We start from the raw sequence: 22,506 nt of genomic DNA, 5'->3' as shown, positions 1-22,506 counted from the left end.
ATCCTATCACAATGGATATCCACTGACCCAACCCCCGTCTCACTACTACATCCTAGGATCTCTCATCTATTCCATCTAGATTGGACCAATACCACTTTACACAAAGACAAACTGACAGAGAAATTTTTTAAGACGTGGCTACCCTATGTCCAGGGCCTCCCCCAGGTTACAAGGGAAGCCCTGCGAAACTGTTTCAAAGACACGAAATGGTACCTACAGGAGACATTAGACTCCACACCCCCTCCTTTCTAAACCCCTGACTCTATAATACTCAAAATCACATATGCTTAATACCTAAATCTCCCACACTTCAGTGGCTAACATACAACCTCTACAGTTTCCTATATTATTACTATGTGGGGCCAATACGGCTTATACGGAGTATACTAACATACACCGATACTACTTGTTTGTAATGTATTGTTCATATAATGCATACTATTAATCCTGTTGTACTAGTATTTTACTGGTCAATAAAAACACTTTAAAAAAAAAACATACAGTAGTGGCCTTCAAAATCACTCAGGTTCAGGGCACAGTCTGAAACATTACAGCATACATCTACTGTAGACAACAAAAATAAGTCTCAGAGTATTGACAGTGTTCGTAAGCACCCTATAGACTCGGTGATCCGCTGCCAATCTGCCCGACAGCAGGTAACGGCCGACGGGCGACCCGTTGGCGGGTGAGGGGGGGGGGGGGGTATGATGGGGGGAGTGAAGTTTCTATATTCTCCCCATCACCCGGCACCATAGCAATGCATGCTAATATGGACGAGATTGTCCATATTGGCCTGCATGCAGAAGCGATGGGGCACCAATGATGAACGAGCGTGGGGCTGCGCAACGTTCATTGTTGGTGCCCACACACTGCCTGATATGAACGAGTTCTCGTTCATTTATGAACGAGAACGTTCATATCGTGCAGTGTTATCTGCCAGTGTGTAGGGCCCTTTATTCTTTACACATGGGATGAGGTGGGGGGTGGGAAGGGGAGGACAGATGCAAGTGCTCCTTCTCACACATGGTGCCAAAATGTATAGTAACAGGTATTGTGAAGCCGTAAATAGATACCTCTGAAGCCCGCCCCACTCTGATATTATGGTACTGCACATGTGATCCTAATTCACAGCACAGATCCAGTCACCGGCTACATGAAGTATCTACCTGGGCTACCTCCCTCCCTCCCTCCCTCCCATGTAACTGTAGTGCATCCTGTCTAATATAATGCACACTAATAATATGCAGGACTGACACCAATATCACAAGGGGCCCTCTCCCAGTACTGTATTTTATTACATTACCAACAGCCTAAGGGGCTAATACACAGATGGACCAGCACCACCTGGGCAGTACTAGGCACGCTTACCTGCTGAGGAGAGCGGTGTCAATTTTGCTATGAAGCCCACAAACTTCTAGTTACGCCCCTGCCGGCAGCTGACCACACCTGAAGAGAGGAACAATTGATTAGCTCCGTTGGACGCCATCTACTGGCTGCCAGCGATAAAACAATTGAATACCGCCCTTTGAATTTAATAGGGGAACAGGCTGTTTCACAAATGTATGGAAGTCTGACAGTAGAAATTAAAGCTTATATACCTATATATAGAGCTTGGAAGATGGCAATGTCATTCCATTCTGTCATTCAATGTCATTCCGTGGGGTTGGGGTGTAATAAGGTAGAAGTATGGGCAGGATGTAAACTATGAATTTGGTATAAAACAAACATCATAGGAAAATTACATGCAAATCCCTATAGGGACAATGGGGGTCATTCCGAATTGATTGCTAGCTGCCGTTGTTCACATCGCAGCGATCAGGCTAAAAATCGGCATTTCTGTGCATGCGTATGCACCGCAATGCACACGCGTGATGTACGGGTACAAAGTCCTTTGTGGTTTTGCACAGGTTCTAGCGACGTCTTCATTCGCACTGAAGACTGACAGGAAAGGGGCGTTTCTGGGTGTCAACTGACCGTTTTCAGGGAGTGCTTAGAAAAACGCAGGCGTGGCTGGGCGAACGCTGGGCAGGTGTGTGACGTCAAAAGCCGTCCCTCCGTCATTAGAATCAACGCACACGAAGAGTAACTACAGGGCTGGTCTTGTTTTGCACAAAATGTGTTTGCAGGCGCTCTGCTGCACAAGCGTTTGCACCTCTGCAAAGTGAAAATACACTCCCCGGTGGGCAGCAACAATGCGTTTGCACGGCTGCTAAAAACTGCTAGCGAGCGATCAACTCGGAATGATCACCAATGTCACCGGAGAAATGTGCAAAATTCAGCTCCCGAATGCAGAATCAGGCAAATATCCTACAGAAAACTGTTTCATACATTTTGAACATATTGAGTATTTTCTTTACTATTCTTCTTTCTAGGAACCACTCCAAAATTTCTAACTTAAAGCTGACAGGCCGTGGATCCACAGATGCACATTATCACTCTATAATCACACATGGAATATGTCCATTTATATAGCAAAACAACTTAAATTATTATCTTTTATATATATGAAGCCACAAGGGGCCTGCAGCGCTTTACAAAGTACAGAAACAGTATGAACAAAACAAGAAAAGAGTGACTTACAGTACAGAACATTGCAGGACATGGGCCCTCATTCCAAGTTGATCGCACCAAGCAACTTTTTGCTGCTGGTGCGATCAACTAATCTCCGCCTATGGGGAGTGTATTTTAGCATTGTGCTATGCTAAAAAAGTTTCCTGCAAAACAAGACCAGCACTGGACATACTTACCCTGTGCGACGGATCCAGCGATGAAGGTCCCGGCTGTTATGTCAGACATCCGCCCTCCATTCGCCTGGACACTCTTGCGTTTTTCTTACCACACCCTGAAAACGGTCTCCAATGGTCAGTTGACGTCACAGAACGCCTTCCTGCAGTAAATCTTTTTGCGATCGCCGCTGCGACCGCTTTTTCCGCTGTCAGCATCGTTGCCTGGCGACGGCTGTCGCCAGGCAACGACGCGCGTGCGCATTACGGCCCCCGCGCGTGCGCAGTAGTGACCAGGTCACAGCTGTGCGAATGAAAGCATGCTGCGATCGGGTCGGAATGACCCCCATTGACCTGGTTTATACACATTGCTGCATCAGCGGTCATAGGACCCAAATAAGCAGCAGGGCGGCAGATCCCAAAGGTTAGGAGCCATTGTAGGCAGTGGGGAGGAGACAATGTAAAAGCGAGGAAGCAAACGTACATAAGAGAAGAGGGCCCTGCTCATGACAGCTTACAGTCTAAAGGGGTGGGGCAGACAGACGGGTGGAAGGGAGCTAAGTTGGTTTTTATAAGAAGTAGGTCTTCAGAGTAGGGATGGCCATCGGTGGGTCATCCATCGATGATCACCATCGATTGTGCTATTGATAGTTACCACTGATGGTATGAAAACATCTGCTAGGGAGCCATCAATGGTTTCACCCACCGATGGTCATCCCTTTTTTACTATGGAGTTGGCTGACGGCCAATCAGTTAATGGGAACTGGGCTTCACAGGTGTCAGGCAGGAAACCATCTGGTCCTAAACCTGGCTAAAGTATTTAACATCAGCCATAGATCATCAATGATTTTAAATCATCGATGGTCGATGGGCATCCCTACTTCAGAGTCTGTTTGAAGTTTTGTATAGAGGTGGAGAGTCAGATAGGGAGGTTGTCCCAGAGGCAGGGAGCAGCGCTCTCTGTGCATTTCCCTCATTCTCTTGTTCCCTTTAGTTTCATTTGCTCTCTAGATTAATGCACAAAAATTTTTTTTTGTTTTTTTTTAAATGTTCATTTACTGATACAAATTTTACCCTCTTCATAAACTTTCCCTAATATTTGTCATTTTTTTAATGGAAAAAAATCTAATAAAATTATATTTAAAAAATCAAATAAATTCCACCTTCGCATTGCTGCTTCTGATTATTTTCCATGTTTATCACCAGTAGCGGCAATAATTGCTGTATTATGTCACTACAGCTGTCCTTGAGGCTGCTGAATGGCCACAGGCTCATCTAGAAATTACTTCATTTTAATGTATTATAGATTGAAACAAATAAGCTCCGCCATCAATTTCTTACTTTATTTTGATGTGTGTATGTTACAGGTAAAATGGGAAAGTCATAATGCCTGAAGCTTTTAGGCAAAGTGGGGAATGAAGACACTGTTCCCTACTTTGCCTAGGTTCTGTTCTCTATGGCTAAATGCTTTTAGGCAAAGTGGTAAATGCAATTTGCAAACTCTCTTCCATTGTCTGATCGGAGAATGGATGGTGCTCCGACAAGAGTGAAAATGTAAATTAAATTATAAGCCGGGGGTATGAAAAAGGTGAAACTCCAGCTGCTATGGAACTATACATCCCAGCATGCCCTGGAACTATTTTAGAATGCAAAACTGTGGCAGGGCATGCTGGGATTTGTAGTTCCAAAGCAGCTAGAATGCCACATGTCCCCAGCCGCACATTTATCGAATTAAGTGGGCTGTCCGGGTGTCAGATGACGCACAAAGCTGGTAATATCTGCATTACATAGGGGGGGTCGTGGCCATGATTATGTGAACATGCACCACGCCCACTCACTGCCTCCTATGTCACCCGAAGCGGCCCCGATGTGGTGACCTGGCTGCCCCCCTCCCAGAGAGAGGCTTCTGGATGTCGGCAAGTATGTCTAACAGACTAAGTGGTTCTCTGGCAAGGTAGGGAATCCATTTCTCATACCGTCTAACAGACATTAGGCACCATTAACAATTCCTAGGTAAAGTAGGTTATAAAGATAACATGTCAGGCATTATACATTCTATACATTATCCACAGTGCCTGCTTACCCACTTACTTGTCACATATATTTTCCTAATATCTTGCATGTTATGGATATTGTGTTTCATATATAAGGTGATAAATAAGCCCTCCACCCCAGGACAACTTTGAATCATTTATTTGTAGCTGTCCTAATGTCCTACGACCATTGCAATCATCGGACACAGCTTACGATTCGGTGCTGCATGCAGGAGGTGTCTCTAAATTACTATACAGGGGGGAGATTATATTAAGGAGAAGTTATCCAAAAATGCTACATGTGTCTGAGCTGCTGCACAAGAGAGCTTGAATACCAGATCATACCTGTTTTTAGGTCATCTGCTTTGATGGCCCATGTCCTATAAATATACTGTCCATCTGTAAATCTGTATACAGGAACTTCATTGCCCTTACAGGTAAGGGGTTAAGCGTAGCACTTTGTGTAGCAGTGGCAAAAGTTAAGTTGGCAGCAGAAGGAGGAGGATGGGTGAGCGGTTAGGAAGAACAGACAAAGCAGAAGATATTACTGTAAGATAGATAGAATATTGGGAACAGTGCGCTAGTGAGCTGGAACAGATAAGGGAGAAAACCAGCGTCATGCTTATATAAAATTGCAAGTCGATTTTTTTTCTTCTTTCTTTTGCAAATGATTTGGAAACACATTTAACTATTATCAGGTACATTATCTTTTAACTTGGAATGATTCACTTATAAGATTGCTCTGACCTACGAAATAATATTAAAACACCCTCATATAAATGGCTGAAACCTCTCCCACTCTCTCTCTCTCTCTGTCACACGATGTGCATTCATTATTAACTTTTCATTTTTCTGAGACAGAAACAATACCAGACAAGGCCACTTGTAGTTAAGGCTTAAGTAGGTGCTTCTGCTATCTGTCACCATGTCACCCCTGTACACATCACAACAGCAGAAGAGACTCTTCTGGTGGCTCATCAAGGAATGTGCTGACCTACTTCCACAGGGATGTCAGGGCTGCTTAATTAAGGCTTTACATGCAGTGGCGTACAGCAAATCCAAGGCACAGAGAACTTCAAACCCTTGCAACAGCTTTTTTTCCCTAACATTGGAGCTAGTGAATGCCATTTGTATCTTAACACACTGCATGGGAGACAACAATATTCTGCACTAGGGAAGCCTAGCCCACAAGGGGGTAACTTATGTGATACAGCGATTACCTGGGGCCTTAGAGATGGATATATAGGGTCAAATGTAATAGAGTGAGAGTTTCAGAAAGTAAGAGATTCGGTAAGGTTTTTCGTTGTTTTTTTTTTAAAGTAGCAATAATTTACACTGCAAAACCAGGTTGATCTTGCTGTGTAAATGATTGCCACTTTAAAAAAACTGCAAAACCTTACCAAATCTCTCACTTTTTGAAACTCTCACTCTATTACATTTGGCCTATAGCATTGGATCAGACAGGTGCCTCATCAGAGCATGGAATTGCAGAGTGACCAGAGAAGGGCAGTACAGTCCACAAGGCTGCCTATGTCATTACTATTTTAAGGGGTCCAGAAGGCAGGCCTTAACAGTGGCGGAAGTTCCGGAGGCAATGGAGTTGGCTGCTGCCGGGCTCCAGCAGGGAAGGGGGCACCTTCTCCATTGTCTCTGGTGCACTTCAGTCACTGTGCGCCAGCCGCTTACAATGTATGATCACGGGTGCTACCGTCAACAGCAAAATAATTTATGCAGTGTAGCGGCACAAAGTTAACCCCCTGTTTATTCAGTGAATGGGGAGGTGGGGTTGGCTGGCAGTGTGCCCGCCCAGATCAACACCCCAGCTCCCGCCCCCTCACACTGCGGGCTGCCCGGCTCTCTCCCACTGACTCTCATGCTGCCCAGCTCCCTCCTGCAGACATCCTGGCTCCCGCCCCCTGGCACCGTGGCTGGCCGGCTTCCTCCGGCTGACTCCCCAGCTCCCACCCACTAACACCGTGGCTGCCTGGCTAACTCTCGCTGATCCAACCAACTCCCCCACCACTGTCCAGTATATATGTGTGTATGTATATATGTGGCTGGGGTGTATGTGGCTGTGTGTGTGTATATATATATATATATATATATATGTGTGTGTGTGTGTGTGTGTGTGTTTATATGGCTGCTGTATGTGTATTTGTATATATGTGTGTTTGTATATGTGGTTGTATGTGTATACCTGTAACAGAAATACTGTACAACCCATTAATTACTAATTAAAGTAGAAAACAATAGATTACATACTTCAGGGGATTTGGGTGGCCACACAGGAGTGGGGCTGGGGAAAGCAACGCCTGGATATAGGGTTCAGGGGTGAGAATCTTGAATGAAAGTAAGAGTTTTAAGGGCACGTTTAAAAAATAAGCGGCTGGATAAAATTATGAGGGGTATATGTATGACCTGGCAATATGGGGGGAAGTGGTATCAGTGCACGTTATGTGCGCTGATACTGCTTCTCCACCATATATGACTCTGGCGGTGTGCATAGTGACAGGGGCGCTATGTGCCCGTCTATATCAGCGCTGCTATCTACAAGATAGCATACCAATATACAGGGTTTTGAGTGAATGGTCAGTTGTACTGACCATTCCGACACCTGAAGCTATCGATTTCGACAGCTGCAGGTGTCGTTGCCCATACACCACAGCCAGGGACATCTCTGGCTGCGGCAGCTTCCGGCCCCAAGCTACATGTGAGATCTCGCGTATGCCCAGAGGAGCCAACTTATCAGCACTAGGCTGATGTGCTGTTGTGGTCTGGCAGTAATCACCAGATGGGGGAGTTTTCACTCCCCCACTTCGGCTCGGTGCTGCTTCCTTCCTCGGTGAAGAGGCGAAGCAGGAGGTGCTATAGTATAATACATACACCCCTGAGTGTTGGAGGGCTTTGTAGAAGTTGGGAGTGGGAATGGTTATCAGGGGAGAGGTGAAGAAGTGGTCATTGGTGAACTGGGCCGACGGGCGTTTGGTATGAACTTACGCCCCTGGGTCTTAAGGCACGGAAATAGACTTCATGACTGTGTCTGTGATCTGGCTGTTCCCATGTTACGATTACAGCCCACCTAATTACAGATTTACAGCAGACAGGTTACGGTTAACTGTCATAACAGCTTATATCCCTCTCACACTAAGCGAATTGCCCGGGATATTGGCGGGGCAGGCTGGAGCACCCCGGGCATTGTCTAACTGTGAAAGGGGTATTATTAGGCTCCGTAACGTACTATGACTTGCCACAAGTCATGGCCATGTGACACCAATATATGTAAGTAACATAATAACATATTAATAACACAATATAATAAAGAGACAGATATTGAAATAAAGAAAAAAATGGTCACAATTTATTTGACATAAAGCAGCAAAGGATACAGGGAAGTAAGGAAGTATGGGGTAAATGTATTATAGCGGCACAGATCGTGCCACAGCTCAGTGCTGAAGCGCTGTGTCTCCCTGTCCCGGACGGCTCCAATGCGCCTGCGCGGGATCTCGCTACTCACATGAGATCCCGCGCACTTCGGAGCCAGCACTCACCACAGCCAGGGACAGCTCTGTCCCTGCTGTGCTGAATGGGCATCGACAGCTGCAGGTGTCGTAACGGTCAGCATCCATCGGCCGGACAGCGGAGCATGTCACCCTGCACACACCACTGCCTTAATACATGGAGGAGAAGCGGTATAGCGCACATAACGTGCGCTGATACCGTTTCTCCCCCATAATCACTGGTAATACATTTGCCCATATGGCGGTTATTAGAGAGCGACTGAATAACAACTGATTACTACCAAACCATTACAAGGCAGCCTCCCTTAGAGACAACTTATGGAGACCCCACACAGACGAGTACAGCCCATAGGGGGTCATCAGCAGCCGTCAAACTAAAGGAGGGCGCACATAACTGTATTAAACATCTAAAACAGTTGTAATTAATGCCCAGAGTTTCTTATCTGCCTTCAATTTTATGTTTCTAGGTTTCTATGTAACATCCAAAAGCAACATCTTTAGCGTAAACAAATATAACAAGCCACCTAGGCAGTGCAGTGAGATCAATGGCTGGGGAGGCAATGGCCAGTATCAGTGCCATTTACACAGACATATGAACCTGATGGACCATTTAAAGACCATTCTAAAATTGCACATACCTTGGTATTTGAACCATACTTGCCTACCCTCCCGGAATGGCCGGGAGGCTCCCGAAAATCGGGTGGCCCTCCCGGCCCCCCGGAAAGGTGGGCAAGCCTCCTGCTTTCCCTTGCTGCCCCTCCACGACCCTCCTCGGCCGCGAGCAGCAGAGAACAGGTGGGCGGTCCGATGACGCGATTCGCGCTGAATCGTGTCATCGTAGCTCCCCCCCCCCCGCTATACAGCGCCTCTTTTCTCGGCACTGCATAGCGGGGGCGGAGCCACGATTATGTGATCCTGATGCCACGCTCCCGGACTGTCCACTACCCTGTTGGCCACACTCCGGAACGCCCATCCTGCTGCCGGCCATGCCCCCATGCACCTACAACGCTGCCTCCTCCCGGAGGAGGTGGCAGCAAAGTAGGTAAGTATGATTTGAACATAAATCAATTTTTTTTTGCATCATTTATGAGAAGAGACAGACTAGTCTGATGTGATGAACAGATCTTGTGCCCTCCATGCCATGCCCAGCAGTTCCACGGCATTTTAACCATCTTAATCATCAACTTCTCCTTCATGTTGGCTGCTCCTGGTTGTGTGCTGGGGAACTTCCTGGATAGGTCACCTGACACTGCATCAAGCCATGCCCTGGGATGGGGTGGGAGGCAGACCGAAGTGGTCTGGCATAAGCCGGGTCCCTTTAGTAGCTCTTAGATAATTGTCAACAATGCAATCGTATGGGGCCACCGACTAATAATGGGAAAACAGATGGTTCGCCCTCTTCTCTCAGTTTATACACTTTCCTTGTAAAATATTGTATGTATAACTGTATATCCAATTAGGCAAAGGCCCTGACCTGCTGGCACCTCCTCCACAAGGGGTAAGGAGAAGGACCAAGAGACAGCTCTCTTCTAGTTCCGCCTCTCTCCAGTGTCCTCTCCTTCAAGAGAACTGGGGCAGGAAAGAAGCTATTGTATTGTCAAGGATTATCATTCCCAAATTATACCAACAGCAGAACTCTGCGAGGAGATAAATGGGATCCGGACTATAGGTCGACATACATTAGGTCGACAGTCATTAAGTCAACCCAATATGGTCGACAGACACAAGGTCCACACTGGAAAAGGTTGACAAGTTCAAAAGGCAGACAAGTTAATATGGTCAACGACAATGGTTGACACACATATGGGCGACATGTTTTTTGGGGGGGCTTTGCATGTTTCTGGACTTGTTCCTTCCTTGTCTATCCATGTCACGAAACTTAACTTTTAGTAACCTTGTGGTGAGCGAAGCGAGATACCGTGCCCGGAGCGTGGTGAGCGAATCGGAGCAAGACACCGTGCCTGAAGCGTGGCGAACGCATGTAGATCTTCTATACCACACCCAAGATAAACATAGGCTAAATAATAACTAGTGATCTCAGCATATGGATTTAATCCCACCACTCTACAGCCCAGGATATCTCCAATAGCAAGAGTTGTTTCACATACAGTCCACAACATGAAATGTTGACATCTCGCTATGTGGTCATTTAGTATTGAGAGTCAGATATACAAGAAAAGCATTACCATGCATCTTGTGCTTGGTATTAACAATAGGAAGTCATAAAACACTTGTTGATTTGAAGTTCGCATGTACTCCTGGAGCCCCTGTGTGCTATAAATGTGTAGTTATTTCCCAGTACTAACAAAGTCCATTTGTAAGTATCCTGTCCTATATTGCATGAATCATGAGTTATTACCTTCTTGATGTATACAGCAAGATAGAGGGAAATCTGGGCTACTTAGATCATACTTGCCTACTCTTGTAAAAGCATTTTAGTCAGATTATGACAGCAACAACTGAGCACAGTGGTAAATTGGACGTGTAATACTCCACCTGAGCAGTGTTCTATTGTTGCTCAGATGTCACTGACATAATCCAGTCAATGTTTTTTCAATGTACAAGCAACATGTAAGTAAAAATCTTTGGTTTTAAATGATACTGCACTATCTGCATCCATTTCTGTCTGAATGCTGGAATCTTCACTGCCCTTGGAGAAGAGTAATTAAGGGAGCGACAGCTGTAGAATTGTCTGGACTTTAAATAAGGACATATAACTTGAGAGACTATGACTGGGTTTTGCGCAGGGAACACTTTGTGCTATCTATCTATCTATCTATCTATCTATCTATCTATCTATCTATCTATCTATCTAAATACATTTTTCCCAATTATATAACAGCTACATAATGTAGGTATGGTGCAGTCTGGAAGATTGCTAGACTCTTGATTAAATCAGGGAGATTGCGGCTATTTGAAAGAGAGTTGCACGTACGATTTAGGTAGATAGATAGATAGATAGATAGATAGATAGATAGATAGATAGATAGATAGATAGACAGATGGATAGATAGACTGATTCCATAAATAGATTCCATAAATAGTGACACACATATCTTGTATTTCTGGGTATCTGATATCCAGGGGCACGGAGACGGTAGGGGGGCATTTGCTCGATGGGTGCTCAGGCATAACAGAGAGGTGCAACCGCCCCCAAGATGGAGCAGACATGCCCCCTGCATAACATTCCCCACCTGAAGGAGTACAGCCACACCTCATTGGTCATGCCCCCAGTACTGGGGATAAGGCCTCGGGTCCCAGTGTACCGGTTTGTCTACTACTTATTAAAGTGTTATTACTAAGAACAGAGTATGTCTGGGATGTCACCAGTTTATTAGCCTATGAGATCATCTGAATGCTCACAGCAGCACAGACTATTTCAGAAAAGTGATTGTGCTGACATACTAGGAGGCACAGAAATATTCACTGTGCAGGGCTGTTTCTAGCCAATTTGGCTCCCAGTGCGAGATTTCAAAATGCGCCCCCCATGACATAAAAAAATGTGCCCCCCCCCCCCCCACACACACACGCCTAGATGGAAAAAAAAACTTGCGCGCACACCCGACAAGGGGGCGTGGTCTCATCTAAATGGGTGTGGCCTCATTTAAATGGGCGTGGACTCATTTGAAAAGACTACCTCACAATCCAGTTTTTGACCCTGCTCCAACAGATCACGACCACCACAGGAAAAAAAAATTCTACCATATTAAGCCCCCATATTAAGCCCCCATATTAATGCCCCCTGCACCATATTATGCCACACACCGCAATGCCCTTGATACATTAAATCCCCACACTACGGCAGGCAAGAGTCCTCATTTCACACATTACGGCAGGTGTCCCCATTTTACACATTGAGGGAGAGAGAGAGAGAGAATACTTACAAAGGTGATTACCGCTCTTCGGCCCGCCTCACCATTCGCTCCTCGAGCCGGCGTTTCCCTCTTCCTAACTTGGATCCCCCTCTGTACTCCGCTCGGGGGAAGGGGGGGGGGGGTTCGCGGAGTGACAGGGTTGCGTCGTGACGTAACGATGCAACCGCGTCATTCCGTGAAACTCCGCCCCCCGAGCGGGTTACTCGGGGAGAAATAGGAGGGGGAAGCAGGGAGCCACAGTTAGTGCCGCGGCGGGTGCCCAGTGCGGTTGCACTGCTCGCCTGCCCCAAGAAACGGCCCTGTCACTGTGTTATATAGTGATGAGAGGGTTGCACGTGATATGGCCTCCGAGATCACCAGAGGTGCGGGTTTCCCGGCTTATCTCTCTTGACTTTTTTTAAATAGGCAATAACAAGGCATGGTTTTACCTTATAAATAATTGTCTCTTTAAAAAAAGTTTGAGCTTGGCCGGCATCCCGCACCTCCAGCGATCTCGTACGCCATTACTTCCCACCGACTATGTGAGTAGGGGGATCGAGGCAAGCATGAAGTTCATAAAGCCACCTTCATATGGACCGGTGTGACGAAGTGAGCTCCACAGATGCAGATTTATCAATAAGGGTGTACAGTATGAAAGTAAAGGAATTTAAGTATACCCTGAATGAATCTATTAATTATTTCAGTCATTGCCCTCATTTACCAAACGCATTGGAATCTCAGCCAAAAATGTTTTACACTGGAGCGCCTAAATGCCCAGCACATATTAGGGTGACTGTCTATTGTGCTGCCTCGGAAAACTAGAAGACCCATCTTTGTGTACAGCTGGCTAAGCCTCATGAGGCTAATATCACATCAGGCGCAATGTACAAATGTGTAAATAAAGCATCAAAACGCCAACCAGTTTATTAAATAACCAACACTCTCAGCAGATAAATGATATTGTTTTCCTTCTAAAGTATTGCACAGATAATAATTTCTGGCGTACCGAATCATGACTGTGATAGGACTGTCTTTATTACAAAGTGCGCAAAACACAACCCATTAAAGGTATATGTTCTAACTAATGTCCACAAGCCAGAGCCGGATAAAATCCCATGGGGCCCTAACCAGCATAATGGTTTGGATCCCTCTACTTGTTTTAAAAACCCAGTGGGTAAAGGAATGAACTCACAGGGCTGCCATTTTCTAGAAGCCCATACGTACCCCTTATTGTTGGTACTGGTAGCAGTGCTCCCTTCATAGTATTTGTCATGCCACAGTTCTTGGTTGCATTCATGACATTTGCTTGAATGAGATGCATCTTTTAGCAAAAGCCAGCGGCCCGCCTTGGCAACAACCCTACAGCTGGCAGCATGTCTGCTGTACCCACAATGTATCTCCTTGTCCTTGTGTGCCCTTGCATGGTATTGCATTCGTTTAGTCATTTTTTTTCATAAATATCACACCGGTACCGGGAAACTCTGCTGGTATGTGAAAATCAGCCTGAAATTGTTCTGTCCTGTCACAGAGCCCATGAAATGCTTTAAAGCTCTATTATCTCTGACATGAAGGAGTAAGCGAGGGAGGCAAGGGAGCAAGGGGGATGGGAGGAGGACGCTGAAGAGCAGCAGAGAGAGCGAGAGCCTGAACATAATCCACATAGCTGCTGGGAGATGGATCTGTGTCTGGATGGAAAACTACAATTCTAGCAGAGTTTACGTATATGAGGAAGACCAGATACAGAGAAAGGGGGACATATTCCACAGTACCAGAAGCTTACATTGATTGAACTGATTTTCAATACATTTATTTTCTTCTCATGAGCCTGATGATGAGGACCAATATCTGAGAGCACTTATCTGCCAAGTGTGTCCTAACAAGGGTTCTGTGCTACCAGACTGGCTATTTAGAGGCCTTCCACATAGTAATAATGTATTTGAAATGCACATTTTTATGTTATCCGTCTGTCCAAGCTGTGAGCAAACTTATTAATTGTCCATCATGATTCCAAACTTCCCTCCCGGCCGCAAGCCAAATACACTACACCAGCCACTGCAACTAGGGTGCCTCCCTGACCAGCAGACAAGATTAATGTCCAATTTGCCCACATATGTACTGTAGGTTGCCAAACTGGATGCCATAAAGCCCCACAGGCCCAACAACCACATATTTTCCACCACTGCAGATTGTCAATAGGTGGCTGGACGTAAAATCTGATACTCGCCATCCACAGACCCCAGTTACAAACATGCTGGTTAATGGTTCTGTTGATTTTGATAGGATCCTTATAGCTCAACACGGTTCTTGCACACTGCTATGGGACCGATTACCTAAAATCAGCTGAAATATGACCGCATGTACGCAGGGTCGTAGAGAGTCACGCCGAGCCGTGGAGAAAGGGAGGCGTGGCTTAAAAAAGGGTCATGACAACGCCCTTTATTATAAAAATGTTACTATAAAAATATAATTGCGCACTCCACAGGAGGGCGCAATTTTAATGCAGAGGCAGTGTGGGGGAGGGCAGCCGCTTCCTGCCTTACCTGAACGGGAAGCCAGTCCCTCCATCCGACCCAACCCCATCTTCCCAGTGATATTTGGGAAGATGACACTGGCCACTAGAGAGCAAAGACTCTGTCTTTGCTTTCTATGTGTGGCACCATCTTCCTGAAGAGATTACCGGGAAGATGGCACCGCCGATGCCGGCAACAGGTATACTTGGTGGGGAAGGAATCAGACCTGGGCCCCTCCAGCAACCCGGGCCCAGGTAATTTGTACCCGCCATCCCCTGGGCGCCACTGCATGTACGACCAACATAAGAATATCAAGATGCCTTGGGAGGAGCATAGAGGGACATGGGGCAGAACACAGAACAACACTAAGGTGCTCTGAGGAACACTGAGGGGCCCTACACACTGGCCGACCCGCCGCCAAGCTGCCCGACGGCGGATACGGCCGACGAGCGACCCGGCGGCGGGGGGGCAGTGACGGGGGGAGTGAAGTTTCTTCACTCCCCCCGTCACGCGGCTCCATAGAACTGCAGGCAAATATGGACGAGATCGTCCATATTGGCCTGCATGCACAGCCGACGGGGGACCAGCGATGAACGAGTGCGGGACCACGCATCGTTCATCGCTGGAGCCTCCACACTGAAAGATATGAACGAGTTCTCGTTCATTTATGAACGAGATCGTTCATATCTTTCAAAAAATCGGCCAGTGTGTAGGGCCTATTAGCTTTGGTGATAACTTTTTAGGGGTTTACATAAATTCTGCATGTTATTTTTACTTTACACATTCATTCACTTATTTTTTTTTCTGTTGAAGTGGTAGTATGCCCAGCTACTAACTTTCCCTAATTTCCAGTGCCAGTCCCAAAGATTAAATATCGTTCACAGGAAATGTCCCAGGTTTTCATTATAGAGTTACAGCACAAGAAAAAGAAATGTTCTTTTACAGTAAATGTTAGATGTGCTTTTTTAAGTTTATTGAATAGAAGCCTTTTATGCTAACAAGTGTTTTATCACATTCTGAAAACAAACCTCAATTGTGGTTGGGCTTTGGTACAACTGGCTCAGCAACTGAGAGTCCCTGGAAACTATTTGGACATGTTGGTGACTATGATTATTGACTGATCATTGATTGTATACAGGTGTAAAAAACATGCACAGCAAACAGAGGGGTAGATGTTTTAACCTGTAGAAGGCATAAGGAAGTGATAAACCAGTGATAAAGCAGTGTTAAATGCAAGGAGATAATGCACCAGCCAATCAGCTCCTAACTGTTAATTTACATATGGGAGCCGATTGGCTGGTGTGTTTATCACCTTGCATTTATCACTGGTTTATCACTTCCTTATGCCTTCTCTAGCTTAATATATCTGCCCCAGAGTTCACAAAATGACAGGGAGAGAGCAAATCGAACACATAAATGTAACAAAGAATAACGAGAGCCCTAAATAATAATTATGCTATGTTAAACAAAGAGAAGGAAAAAAGTGGAAAAAATCGGGCGTTTCTAGAAAGGAGGGGTGTGCCGGCTTCGGTTGGGCCACCTCCTCTCTAGCTGGCAGCGCTGTGTAGACCCTGGGCACTAGGGTGCCTAGCGCTGTCCCAGAGTCTACAGCGCATGCGCAGATCTCCGGGAAAATGGCGCGGCGGGCATTTTCCCAGTGATTTTCCTACTGCGCATATCACCGGGAAAATGGCGCCGCACCATTTTCCCAGTGATTTCAGCAACGCTGCTGCTGCGCCGTGGGACTCCGGAGGGTATTTCAATTAATGGGTGTGCGGTGTGGGCCCCCCTGGACCCCCAGAAGCCTGTGTGCACCGCACACACCGCACCCATTATAAATACGCCAGTAGAAAGAATCTTACCACCTGCAGATGTATTCCCCTTGTGTCTACACAGTGGAGCAATTATGTGCAACAGCGCATGTTCATGAAATTCCAGAAAACCCCTACGGCGCATATGTTACACAGAGTGTATGTGAGCAAAGGCTGTTGTGATCGGGACAGGCGGCATCAGAAATAAGTTGGCAAAGTGATGGGCGTTCCAGGTCGGTGACTATAAGTGAACGCAAAAAATCCACCTTGTGTGTGTGTTATGGAGGTGGTACAGGTGGGTCAGTGTAGCGTCTGCGTTCCCAGATGCACAGCCACAGAGACCACAGTCAGGTGGAGACATTGCACCCGCCATAGGGCAGCTGCAAGTGTCGATGGTGCAGGTGATGGTGGCATCTAAAGCATCAGGAAGCAGAAAGTGGGCCTCAGTCCTTGCATTCAGACGCAGACCATGTGCTTGCTGATACTAGCATTTGCTTACTGATGTAGCTGTGACTACAGCACATACACAAGAGCTGGTGCAGCAGCGTCCACCTCAGAATCAGACCCTTTCACACTACAGTCATGTGCTACACAAGAGAGCTGCTCATTACACTTACTCTCAGTAATAAGCTATGGGCCTAATTCAGATCTGATTGCAGCAGCAAAATTTGTTTTCTTATGGGCAAAACCATGTGCACTGCAGTGGGAGGGGGGCAGATGTAACATGTGCAGAGAGTTAGATTTGGGTGGGGTATGTTCAAATTGAAATCTACATTGCAGTGTAAAAATAAAGCAGACAGTATTTACCCTGCACAGAAACAATATAACCAACCCAAATGTAACTCTCTCGGTCAATGTTGTATCTCCCCCACCCGTAGTGCACATGGTTTTGCCCATTAGAGAAAGATTTTGCTGCTGCAATCAAGTCTGAATTAGGCCCTATATGTATGCATAAAGAAACTCCTAGTGGTAGTAACAGTTGGCAGGTTAAAACGTGTTACAAGGGGATGCAGTCAACATACTGGCTGTCGGGATCCCGGAGTTCAGCAGACCGAGGCCAGAATCCCATCAGCCAATGAAATACCGACAGCCGGAATCCTGACCACTGCCAGGTATTCCCAGTCAGTTGGTGGGTCCACACCACCAACTCTGGGCCCGAAGCGTGGTGAGCGCAGCAAGCCCGTGAGGGGACTCACTTCCTTGCTGCCGGGATTCCTACAGACGGGATGCCGCTGCTGGTATACTGACAGTCAGCATCCAGTCTGACGGTAATACATATGCATTCCATTACAAGTTATATCAAATAAAGCTGACAATAAAGCAGGGTGGAGATGGGGGGAGGGGGGCCACATGCGGCCCTATGATACTCTCTCCAAGAATCTCCATGAGACTCCTGAATTTCTTGGAACTTTCTCAGACTCCTGGGAGAGTAAACCAGCCTCTTAGACTCCTTCCTCTTTCACAGTGAAGTCAGCTGTCCTAGGGGCGGTTTTGTAATCATGGCACCGCTACCTTATGCATGACTGGGGCAAGAGTGACACAATTCATGTCCCACACTCACGCACCACGTGACGGAGAGATCATCACAAGGGTGACTTAAGAGTGGAGTCAGCCCGTGTGCAGTTTCTGAGTGGGCCCCTCGTCTCTTGCGAGTAGGCTACAGCGAATGTGCAGGTCTACGGGAAGATGGCGCTCATGCCTTGTTCCTGTTTTGTTTTGTTTTTTGCATTGCCATACCAGACTCCAGAGATGTCCAATATAATGTATGGGTGCAGGCTGTGCGTTTTGGCCCCTTTGGGAACACACTGCACACCCTGCATAGATACTGTATCATCAATATGAAGTCATCAAGTATGCCCTACGGTTGCCGATTGCCCATCATTGCAATGTCTGAGGGACTGCACGGTAGGAAGGGCAAAGACAAATGGGTCAATCCAATGAGGTGCGAGTTGCAGAATGCGAGTTGCCGTTTTCTCTGCAAATTAATTTTGCAATACAATTAGAAACTCGCATTGAACCAGGCAGGGTAAACTCACATTTTTCCATTCGCACTTCACTGAGGGCAAGAGATGGTGGGGAAAATCCTTATTTTAAGGTTAAAATGTCAGGACACTGTACAGAATATGGACACCCCCCTAATGACTAATTAGACAATTGGAAGTCTCCAACTAGCTTAATTAGTCCAATAATTACATATAATCGTTTGGAGTTTAAACAATAAATGACCTAAAATCAACAGTTTTATTGCTTTATGCACCCAAATTTAATTGGGGTATTTATTTATCTTTATAAATATTTTTTTCTTCCTTTTTTTCACATGAAAGTAAACGAATAAAGTTAGATAAGTTAAAGGAAAATTGCACAAGTCAGCCATTTAACACTTTTTTAAAACCTGCAGTACTTTCCTGATGCACACTATCACACCATATGATTCTGCAAACAAAATTGTTTATTTTTTTGGAGGGTCCAGCAAGGTCTAACCACTTTTTCATGCACTTTTCTCACATCACATTTGGCAGACAAATTGGCAAACCCCCACCCGTGAGTACAGCGAATTGGCATTTTTAATTAGATTTTAAAATTCTCAGGTGCACGCATTCGTGCGAAGTCCGCGAGTCTCATGAAATAAACTCGCACCTAATTGGACTGACCCCTTAATTTATAGACATTTGAAGTAGGATCGGTATGGGATCCCTGCGTACGGGATGTCACTATACCGACAGCGACATCCCGTCCGCCACAATGCCGGCAGCGGGACGAGAGCATCGAGCTTCGTTCGCAATAGGTTTTATTCTCCCTCTATGGCTGTCATGGTTTTATTCTCCCTCTATGGGTGTCATGGTTTTATTATCCCTCTATGGGTGTCATGGTTTTATTATCCCTCTATGGGTGTCATGGTTTTATTCTCCCTCTATGGGTGTCATGGGCACCTATAGAGGGAGAATCACCTACCCTGCCAATATTTAGGTGGCGGCATTGTACCCCTGTTGGGATTTTGGTGTCGGTATTGCGATCACTATTTTAAACACATACCGGAACGGAAGTACCTGAGCTGTCTAACAACTGTCAATGATGCCAGTAACAGTTAAACCTAATGGAAGGTTGACGAGATGGGCCAATCTATCTTTTTCAACACTCAATGCAAGACAGCACCATGGCCACAATGGATCAGGATGGTGACAAAAGACTGCTCCATCACCTATTTCAAATTAATTTACGTAACTTTGCATTAAAAATGTCATAAGACAACACCATTTCATGTGACTACTCCGGTCGTGTGGCAAAGATATTGCAGGTGGCGATGAAAGCATGTGGGACACAAGAAGCTGAGACTTGCATGTTCCTATAAGAAAAATTAGCAAAACATTAATTTGACTCATGAACAGCAAAAGATTATAATCTTTTGGATATTTCGAGTACATAAAGCTATCCATACACATTGGGCGGTATTCTATTAGGGGCAATGCGATTTTGTCCGATCAAAACGGCTGGATATCGTGAGTAATGACAGATAGTCTTAATTGTGGTATCCACTTAGAGGACGTTTTGATCGACCGAAACTCCACGAAAACACATCGATCCCATGTGTTATCGCGGCTCCGGCGGCGCCTGAGGCACCCGAAGCATAATCCCTGATAAGTGCCGGCATTGGGAGAAAACGATGCCGGTATCAGGGCTAACAGGATAGCCCCCAGTGATCCTATTAGCAGCGGGAAAGTACCGCTACTAATAGGATACCACCCATTGAGATCTGTTCTGGTTAATAAGTTTGGAAGGGAAGCAGTTAGTGATCAATATACCGACGCCAGGATCCCGATGTAGGACGCAATGCCGGTATCCACACACCGACGCCAATCGGGATGCTGGCGTCACATTACCGACAGCTGGCATCCCTCCCCAATAGGGGGGAGGGGTTTGGGTGAGGGAGTTAGGTTTAGACAGGAGAAGGGGGGTTAGGGAGCAGGGATGGGAAGGTTAGGGACCGTGGAGGGAGAGTTAGGCACTTAGAATGAGAGGTTAGGGTTAGGCATTAAGCGGGGAGGGTTAGGTTTAGGCAGCTGGGAAGGGAGGGTAGGGTTAGGAACCACCGTGACGAGTTAGGCACCACCGGGGGGGAGGGTGAGTGGGTTAGGGTTAGGCACCCAGAATGGTAGGGTTAAAGTAGGGAAAAGGTGAGGGTTAGGGGGCTGAATGGAGGGCTTTCGGGATTATGATGGACGAGATGCCGCTGTCGGTATACTGACAACCATCATCGGCAAATCATACGGAACCCGTTTGGATGTATCCATTCACACTGGTTGAGCTGCATTTAAAGCAAGGGCTGGTCTACAAACCTGTTGACTTCTTCCAGAAACCAAATAAAAAAAAAATGAATAAAAAGATGAACTCTTTGGGCGGTATTCAAATGATGTATCACGCCCAATCTCCTTTCTAAAGTGATCCCTGTTATTGAGCATATTGCGTCCATACTAATCAGGTTTAGCTGCATAAAGGGTTGGGCGCCCTCGCTGCCCCAGGGATAGTGAGCTGAAGTTATTATACTACACCCATCAGCAGGAACAGAACGGGTGTGGAAGGGGGTGAAAAGAATTGAATACCGCCCTTTGGGGGTCATTCCGAGTTGTTCGCTCGCAAGCTGCTTTTAGCAGCTTTGAACACGCTAAGCCGCCGCCTACTGGGAGTGAATCTTAGCTTATCAAAATTGCGAACGAAAGATTAGCAGAATTGCGAATAGACACTTCTAAGCAGTTTCTGAGTAGCTCCAGACTTACTCGGCATCTGCGATCAGTTCAGTCAGTGTCGTTCCTGGTTTGACGTCACAAACACACCCAGCGTTTGCCCAGACACTCCTCCGTTTCTCCAGCCACTCCCGCGTTTTTCCCAGAAACGGTAGCGTTTTTTCACACACACCCATAAAACGGCCAGTTTCCGCCCAGAAACACCCACTTCCTGTCAATCACATTACGATCACCAGAACGAAGAAAAAACCTTGTAATGCCGTGAGTAAAATACCTAACTGCATAGCAAATTTACTTGGCGCAGTCGCACTGCGGACATTGCGCATGCGCATTAGCGACTAATCGCTCCGTTGCGAGAAAAAAATAACGAGCGACCAACTCGGAATGACCCCTTTGTGTGTAGAATGTTAGCATGTAGGAAATTGCGATACATTCCTCTCTCTAGCAAGGATCTCATATACAGTGCTACAAACTTTACTAAAGTGTTTGTCTAAAATACAATTTATAGCCAAAACAGTCAGAATTTGATTATGCTAAATCTAAAGGTGTGTACACACGGTAAGATATTTTCTTCCGATTCTGACTATATAGTCAGAATCGGAAGAAAAGATAGTGCAGATCGCAAGGTGACAGTCACCTTGCGATCCCGATCCGATGCCGATGCGCGGCCCCGCGCGGTCGGCATCGGCAGAAAAAATAGGCTGTGCAGGCAAGTCAATCCTGGCTATCTCTATAGAAGAGATAGTCAGGATTGACATCGCACACAGCCAGCATCGCAAGCACACTCATTATGTGCTTGCGATACTGGCTAAGTGCCGACCCGGCCCCCTGTCGCACGGTGAGAATCGGATAAGTCCGAATCTCACCGTGTGTATGCACCCTTAGATCACAAAAATACGTAGAAACTCTCCACAGTACAGATTATAATCTTATTAAAAAGATTCTGCACTGTGCTTGGATTTTACTACTCATGATATTTGCAGTGACATGAATAGGAGAACACAAAGGCCTAGCTTGATTAAAATCGTAAATTTACCGCAGGCGATATTTTCTAAATACATGTTTTTAGCACAACTACTGGGCCAGAAAGCACAGAGAATGGAAAATCAGGCTATACTTCTTACAATACTACATTTTGATAGCTTGTATGTTTATTGGTTTTTAAGCCTCTTTGTTTTACTGCTATTGTTACATATTTTTATCTAGGTCTTGGTATAATTATGCATAGATGTGCAGACTTATAACTGTAATAAAAATAAGCCTTGTGCAAAGTCATACAACTTGGGGAACTAAAATATGTTTATTTATTGGTTAGGTA

At 45.9% G+C, this 22,506-nt stretch overlaps 1 long non-coding RNA gene across 6 annotated transcripts in view; it reads right to left on the bottom strand.

Moving 5' to 3' along the window:
- Nucleotides 1-22,506, bottom strand: part of LOC134933289 (uncharacterized) — a 591,558-nt gene that overhangs the window by 358,305 nt on the left and 210,747 nt on the right. For 5 of the 6 annotated variants that reach the window (XR_010179669.1, XR_010179664.1, XR_010179665.1 and 2 more), the window contains exon 2: nt 1,369-1,446. This is a non-coding gene — a long non-coding RNA (uncharacterized LOC134933289). Of the gene's footprint in view, nt 1-1,368; nt 1,447-5,101; nt 5,124-22,506 lie in introns of those variants that run through there. The other variant, XR_010179668.1, reaches the window with a different exon arrangement.

Source organism: Pseudophryne corroboree, chromosome 6 (assembly GCF_028390025.1).
Source record: "Pseudophryne corroboree isolate aPseCor3 chromosome 6, aPseCor3.hap2, whole genome shotgun sequence".
Lineage (NCBI taxonomy): Eukaryota > Metazoa > Chordata > Amphibia > Anura > Myobatrachidae > Pseudophryne > Pseudophryne corroboree.
Note: the sequence above shows the minus strand (reverse complement) of the source record. Positions and strands in the feature narration are given on the sequence as shown.